This window comes from Hippocampus guttulatus, chromosome 19 (assembly GCF_054856545.1).
Source record: "Hippocampus guttulatus isolate MCC_2025c chromosome 19, RoL_Hgut_1.0, whole genome shotgun sequence".
Classification (NCBI taxonomy): domain Eukaryota; kingdom Metazoa; phylum Chordata; class Actinopteri; order Syngnathiformes; family Syngnathidae; genus Hippocampus; species Hippocampus guttulatus.
In genome coordinates, this window is record NC_141279.1 from 4,042,953 (window position 1) to 4,050,888 (window position 7,936).

The following is a 7,936-nucleotide window of genomic DNA, read 5'->3' on the forward strand; positions in this document are numbered from 1 at the left end:
AGGGGAGGGGGGGGGGTTAAAAAAGAAAAAAAAGAAAAAGGGTTGTTGAAAAGGTGGAGATGTGCCAGCTGCTAAATGAAAGCGAGTGTTTAGAATACCGGTGATGGTTTGTTTGGTGGGTAATATTCTCAAAAGTAAATATCCTGTCGGGGTCCTTGCCATTAGATCTGTTTTTAATTGACAATAACTCACTTTTTTTTTTCATTTCAACACAGAAGCAACAGACACTGGAAAAAAAAATAAAAAATACAGTGTGGTAAGTTTTATAAGACACAAAAACAAATCTGCAGCAGCCCAGGTGGCTCCCATACTATTATTTAATAGTTTTCATTATTCTACCAAAGTTTTGTCGCAATTTTTTTTTCATACTTTGTGAGAATCCTCCAATGCTTGCCTTGCACTTGGATCCACATTTTGCTCTCACCTCAATCCCGATTGAGAGAAACAGGCAAAAAAAAAACAAAAAAAAAACGACGACATAAATGGAAACCGAGGTGACAAGGTCCACCTAGTGGTTGAGGTAACTGATTGAAAACAGGAAGCAAACTTCTCAAAGCCTCGTATGTCGTCGCGGACCACAAGCGCCACCCCAGTCGGCGAGAAAGTCGTCCTCTCCAAATGGCCCGGCAATAAAAGCGGGCCGAGTGAGCGGCGGCAGGGATTGAGACAGGACCGCAGGCTAAAAACTGGGCTAATTTTAGCGAGACGAGCGCTCGGGCGAGTTAATTGGCCATTCGCTCTTGATCATTGGGCTTATTTTGACGGAAACAGACAGATTTAGCATTCATCAAAAAGTGGGTTTGATGCTCATTCGACTAATTACGCGCCGTCTAGCCAGCGGGCGATTTCATCGCTTCCCCAATTAGCGACCGTAGGCGTGAACGTGAGCGCGAATGGTTTGGAGCACACAGCAATTACCCGACGGCAAATCCATGGCGTCGTCTGCATCTCCGGCACGTCAAGTCTCACCCGATGTGCCATTATTTCGTTGTATTCAAGTTTGTATTTTGTGTTCGAGGGCTTCCCAGTTCGCGTTCACACGGCAAATTGATAAAACACTCGCCATCTGCTGCCCGCAGACGCGACAGTGCCGGTTGCGCAAAGTTCTCCTCACCACAAAGCGGATGTGCTTCGTACAAGCTCACGCAAATGAATTGCTGCTATTCTCGAGATGCCACTTTAGCATTCGATATAACGGTTATAATTAAGATTTGTACAAAGGTGGTCAACAAATGGAACGTAAAAATATAATTTCCAAGGGACAAAAGCCACTGATTGGTAACTGAACCGCTATGTTTAATTTACCTCACGCTTGATCCACACTTTTTTTTTTTTTTTTTTTTTTTTTTGCCGTATATTCATACAGTAACTGTGTCGGAAAGATAAATGTGAACCAAATGTCTTTAAGTTATCGTTGCAGAAACATGGGGGCGGGGAAAAAAAATCCTCTGCATTCTGGTCTGGGAAAAAAAAAAAAAAAAAAAAAAAAAAGCGGGGAAAGAGAGAGCTCTACTCTTAAGAGGGGAATCACTTCACAAAGTTGTATTGATCTGTGATCCTACGCAGTGTTTGGAGAGAAAAGATAGAGTAGAGAGGTAATGAGTAGTTTCAAGGCATGCCGGCGGGGCAAGGAAAACAGATAGAGAGAGAGAGCGGTGTGGATGCGGAGCGTGTCCGCCGGTATGCGAGGAGAATGAATGAGATGATGAACAAAAGATGACTCCGCTGAAATTTCAGGGGTGGGGGGGGTGGAATTAAGTGAGTTCCAATTGAATGAGTATATTCGATCGGCTCATATTTGTTGGGAGGGGAATGATGCATATTATTATTCCTTGCTAACGTATTTAAGATCTGTTTGATGGCTGACATTTAAAAAAAAAAAACTAAAAACGTATGTTACTTGTACTATCTTTTGTCTTACGTACAGCGATTATATACACACTCATAACCCAACGGTGTGGGTTATTTTCTCCAAGGGATCAACAGTGATTACAATTCCGGCGGTGCAAGGCGCCAGCAGTAAGATGGCCGCCGAGGTGATCGATATCTCTTCTAACCAACTTAATTTAATGCAGGCGATTTAAACTGGCAGGGCAGGGAGAAATTAGATTGTATTTGCTGGGTATAGATTTTTTTTTTTTTTTTTTTGGTCTTGCGACGGGAGCAAGAGCAAAAGGGAAAGTCCAGCCGTTTAGACTCTCCAAACACGTACCCGAGTAATCAGAAAGCATTATCTTCTATCGATTATGCAATATTTTCCCAGATCATGTTGTTTTCATCTCTACTAAAAGTCTTAACTGGTTATTGATACTAACTGAAAGGGGGGTAACGGACGGGGGGGGGGGGGGGGGGTGATGACGGAGACGCGCGGCTCACGGAGCAATGTCACTTTTCCCGACATACAAGCACCGTCACGCATACCAATGTCAGGCGACGGTGACAGGAAATTGATCATCTCCTTTATCTGAGGTGCAAGTGTTCCAAGAGAGAGCGGCCGAAACAATTCCGATGTGGTTTTTTTTTTTGGTTTGGTTTTTTTAACCTACATGTCACTGTTGCATCAGTAAAACGTTGCTATTTCTCTGACTTCGACATCCACGGACAAACTCTAATTTGAATCAGATGATGGAGCTCTACTCTCCACCGCGAGATTTGTCGCATCCTTATAACGCTCTATCCTGACCCGTCTCCGAAACTCTTCCATCCTGCTCCAACAACCTAATAAGGAATTAAGAATTAAGAGAGACATGGTTTGGAGCTATACCACCCAGACAAGAAGGAGCTCTCTTCCTCCCACGGGGTCAAGGAAAAGAGTGAGATTGAATTTCTCCCAGGTGGTCTGGTCACTACTTCCATTTGGCTGTCTTTCTCGCAACATGGCCACCGATACATTGCAGTCGATACCCACAACCTCCTTGCACCCACACAAGTAAAAACAGAACAAAACAAAAACTATATACCAGTTGAACCACATCCAGTGACTGCGTTCGCATTGAAGCTGTGGACAAGCAGACTGGAAGTCTGCAAAAGTTCGGGCAAGCTTTTTTTTTTTTTTTTTTTTTTTATTTTAAACACGAGTGCGATCAATCAGGTGGAACAGCAAGAACGAGACAAAGAGCGAGATCTATGGCAGCAGATGCTGGAAGTGTTCGGCGCTAATCTCTCTTTCCTTCCCTAAAATGCCAACAGCCCTTCAAGGTGAGTCATATTTCAGCTTTTCCGACATAATGCGATCCCTCGCCTCCCCTGTGAACGCTCCGGTGTCCGTTACAAAGATAAGGTGGGGAAGTTGTCTGACCCCTGTTATCTAATGAGCTGTGCCACCATTAAATATGTCCCTTGTGCCCCCCCCCCCCCCACTCTGGGCCAATTGGCCCCTGATAGAAGAATCCTTGCTAATGTGATTCACAGAGTAGGTCAGTAATGGTAGACGCCAGATATTTGAAAATTGGGAGTGGCTTGTGCTTCAGTTAATGGCTTTCTTCGAAGATAGCGGCTGTTCGGCACCGTGTCTACGGTTGTATTTGTGTGTCTGGTTCGCAAGTGTTGAATTAACAAAGAAGCGCCTTGAAGACTGAAATTGACAGCAATATCTTGAAAAGCTCACTTGTGGCATTTTGAACAGGAAAAATGTAAATAATAATCATAATCATAATAATAAATGTAATCGACTTTTTTCAATATGTCTATATTTTTTTTTCTTTACCCAAACTATTTGCTTTATACAATTTGAGCTATGGGTCTTTGGGGGGGGAGGGGGTTTCTTCATGTCACAAGTTCTGCACAAATGTGGTCAAAATGTCTTTACGACAGTTTTTCAAAATAGCGTGAGCCACCCATAGACATTCGGCGCGCCATTTTTTTCATCAGTACACCACTGCCACCCCCCCCCCCCCCCCCCATTTATACCACTGGAAGCTGAAGCAGTGAGTCAGAAAATTAAGTCCGTGCTCAAATATGACCCTTTTCACAATGCTAGATTGAGATTCTAGTCATGCTTGCGGTTCATCGTGTGAAACATAGAGTCTCAATGGGATCCGATGCAGAAATTAGACACAAAAATTAATCTCCTTTCATTCAGAACTAATTGCACTGTTTGCTAATGCTGATTAATGGAATGGCAAGAGAAGTAAAAAAAAAAAAAGGGGGGGGGGGCGGGGTGAATGGAAATCACTATCACACAAAGAAAGCACATGTGGAAAACTTTTTTAAAAAAAGAGATTTCGGTGAGGTGCTGCCTGACTTCTGGAATGGCGATCCGAGCACATGTCAATTATTTTGGGAGCTGTCATCGAGAAGACTGACATCGCTTCCACAAATCTGATGAGTGTATGACATTTCGATGTGCACAGTTGATTTTCTCTTCTGTTCGCGAACACACTTCATGTGTCTGTGCATTTCAATACTGCCTTCGTATTGCAACGTCCAATTTATTTGACTTTTTGGTCTTCTGATCACTGTCGTCGTTTACAGATGCAGATATTGTGAAGAAGTGCGGTCACTGTCCAAGTCAGTCATAACTGCTGAAACATCAGACTGATGACCCAAAATACAAACTCTGTTCTGTATGATACCTATTCAATTATCAATTCCCGAGAGCACCCCGATTGACAATGCCGTGCCGGCTCCAAAATAAAAGTCTGACACCATTTCCATCAACTTGTGACCCGAATCAATTAACATTCAGGCCAAGATTAATTTTCAAACCGAACCTTCCGTGATAAATTACAGCAGGTTGGGATGACTGCGTGTCACAGCCAAGTGGCACTGTCTGTCAATCATATGCTAAGATATGTGCTGAGGTAGAGCACTCGTTATATTTTTTTTTACCCCCTCCCCCTGTGGGTCATGTCCTAGGGGAGAGATCAGAGACAGAGAGAATTACACATGTCAGCACCCTATCAGCTGCCAGGAAGAGGTGAACTTGATTAATAATCGTCAAGGGCACTCAAGGTCAGTCCAGAGTTCACTATTGCATCCAGACCTCATAGCGTACTGTTTGGCCTCGCAAAACAGACTGCTGGCATGCAAAAAAAATAAAATAAAATAGAAACATCGGTATGACTAGCATCGATTCGACCTGGATCTACAACGGAGGCTTAAACATAGATGACACTTTTCAAAACGGAAGAGAAAATCTATGCTCGATTGCGCTTTAAGCACGTCAACGAGAATACGTTCGGCAAAGGAGCCGTACAAGGGAGGGGATTAGGAAGACAGACGGTACTACAAGGTGTGAAACCTCACGGGCGGGTTTGAATATTCCCACAGAGAGAGAGAGAACGAGACGTAAAATCGATCATCTCATTTCTTTTCCTCGTATGAAAATTACAAATAGGGTTAAGCCTCAAATCTCAAATGTCATTTCTCCTTCAGACACCTTGAAAATAATCCCATCTCTGATCTGTAAGTCCTCGACACAGAAACGCCGCCTTCTGGGAGGGACCGCTAAAGGAGTGAGAATGCAAGGCGCAACAAACAGAATGCACGAGAGTCTTGGGGAAAATAATGATCACTTTCCCTCGCAATGGAACGAAAGGGATTACAAATTGAATATTCTAGCTCATATTGAAGAAAAATCAAGTATGGACCTTATTGATGTCGACAGCGTTTTAACATTGCGCCTAACCATGACCACCCCATCCATTCAATTCTGTCCATCTGTTCGGGACAGCGGTTGAATCAAGGATGCCCAGACTTGAGCTTCCGTCCTGTGATTGGGAGAGGCGACCTCGGCCTCCTCTGAAATAGATGCCCGAGCCACCTCAGTTTGCTAACGTTCAACCTGACAACCAAGTTTGGTAACTCCAGACAGGGCCCGCTGCCCACCTTCCTGCAGGTGATGTGTCATTTGTGAGCCCCTGCCCTTCGAAAGCTGAAGCTCTGGTGTCCCACATACAAAAAGGATCTATTTTCTTTCCGTCCTGATTTCAATGGGAGTCTCACTCACTCTACTTTGCCTACACACATCCAGTAAATTATACTAAAAATTAAAAGATATGAGCAGGAAAAAATGGCAAAATGGACTCCTACCAGTTGTGTTTATTGAAAACGAAAAAATGAGTTACCTGCCCTCACAAATGTGTCACACTTTTATATTTATTATTACAAGGTGAAAAGTTGCTGAATGTTGATACTTTTATTTTGGTGAAGCCCTGGCCGAATGTTGATACCTTTATTTTGGTGAAGCCCCAAAAATGATGCGCTATCTGAGAGTCCTGACTTCGGGCTTTGGAGCCATAAAAAAAAAATAGTATGATGTCACTTGAGCTATATTCTGGAGTTACTGAACAAAATAAGCCTCGCAGCTCAAGAATAGCAAGCACGTTCAACCCAAAACACAAAGCAGACATACAGCAACCTTACGAGTCGACCTTTAAGAGCTTTACAACACTCGAGGCTACCGAGCAATCCGGGCTTCTTACCTCACGCGCCTCGTGATGTCGAAGGAAGAAGATGTGGCAGCAGACGTTGTTCTCCCATCTTTCGACAAGTTTTGTGTCTTGGCAGCAGTGCAGTGCAGTGCAGTTCTTGGCGGTCATTCATGCGTGGTTGCGTCCGCTCACTCGGCTGCGTCCTCACCGATAATACATCCAAATAAGGGGTGTGAGTTCATCGTAGTTTTTTTTTTTTTAATTGTGCGTTTAAGCATTGGCCGGGTAACTGCGGTCCTTGAGAGTCGCTTTCCTTCCAATTTTAGAGGTTTTTTTTTACTCCAAGACATTTGACCGAACTTGTCAGCTCATAACAAGTTCCGTCGAAGCCAGACACCCATACTGCTCATTTGCATCAGGTGTGTTGGAGGAGGGACCCCCCCACCCCCCAAAAAAAAAAAAAAAACAGGCAGGACCAGCAGCACCTGAGAATTGGGGCGTCGTTTCCCGAAAATGCTTAGAATATGTTTTAAATTCGTTCCCACGACTGAAATTTAGAGTATGCATGAGCACACCAAAAACAAAAATCCGTATTTTATGATATTTTATAATCGCACCTGTTCGAAACGACCACGCCTGCGCACGTCTGGCCTCATTTACCTGGGGAAATACCACTTGTTGACCACAAAGAGGGCGGAGGGAATCTCCGAAACCGACAATGACGTATTTGGTTTACGCTGCATTTGAAAACAACAACAAACACTGTTATGTAACAATTAAGGCACGTATGCAAATAAAAGAATGGGGGGAAAGACATGCCACCCCCCCCCCCCCCACACACACACACACACACACACATACAAACATTCCCCAGAATAGGACGAGCAAGTTATTTGTATCCAGGTATTGCAAACTGGGCACACGTGACACACTACTTTAAATACGCAGCAAGCACGTCTCGTGTTATTAATCTGAAGCGACGAGCGCATATCCACAGAGCTTTTCTGTAGAACGAATGAATCGTGATTGGATTCCCTCAGGTCATGTAGATTGCAGATTATTTGTGCCTTCATTGAATTGAACCATTTCCTGTTCATGTAGTGGAATTCGTTGTGCGATGATGCTTTCAACAAATGTGAATGTGTCACGGTCAGAGTTGTGTGTAAATTGACACGCGTCCTCACTCACAAGTCCAAGGCTCTGTCCAAATGTGCACACCATTCCCCATATAGCACACTGTTAAGGGGTTCCTGTACTCCCTTTCTAAAGTCCGGGCATTCAAAATTACGTACAATGCACTTGAAAAAAGTGCGTGCATCAAAGTTCACGCAAGTGGTTAATATAGGCCACAATGCATTTACGAGCAGGAAATTGACATGGTGCGTCATGCAAGCACGAATATCAGAGATACAGTGACGAGACACAACGCAAACAATTCAAATGTATTTAATTTTATTTCATTGAAAATGTGTAAAACAACGGAAATAAATTAGTTTTAAAAGAAATAGTTCTCATTCACAAGAAACAGAGGTCTCAACCTGCTGGTGCGTCACGTAATATGC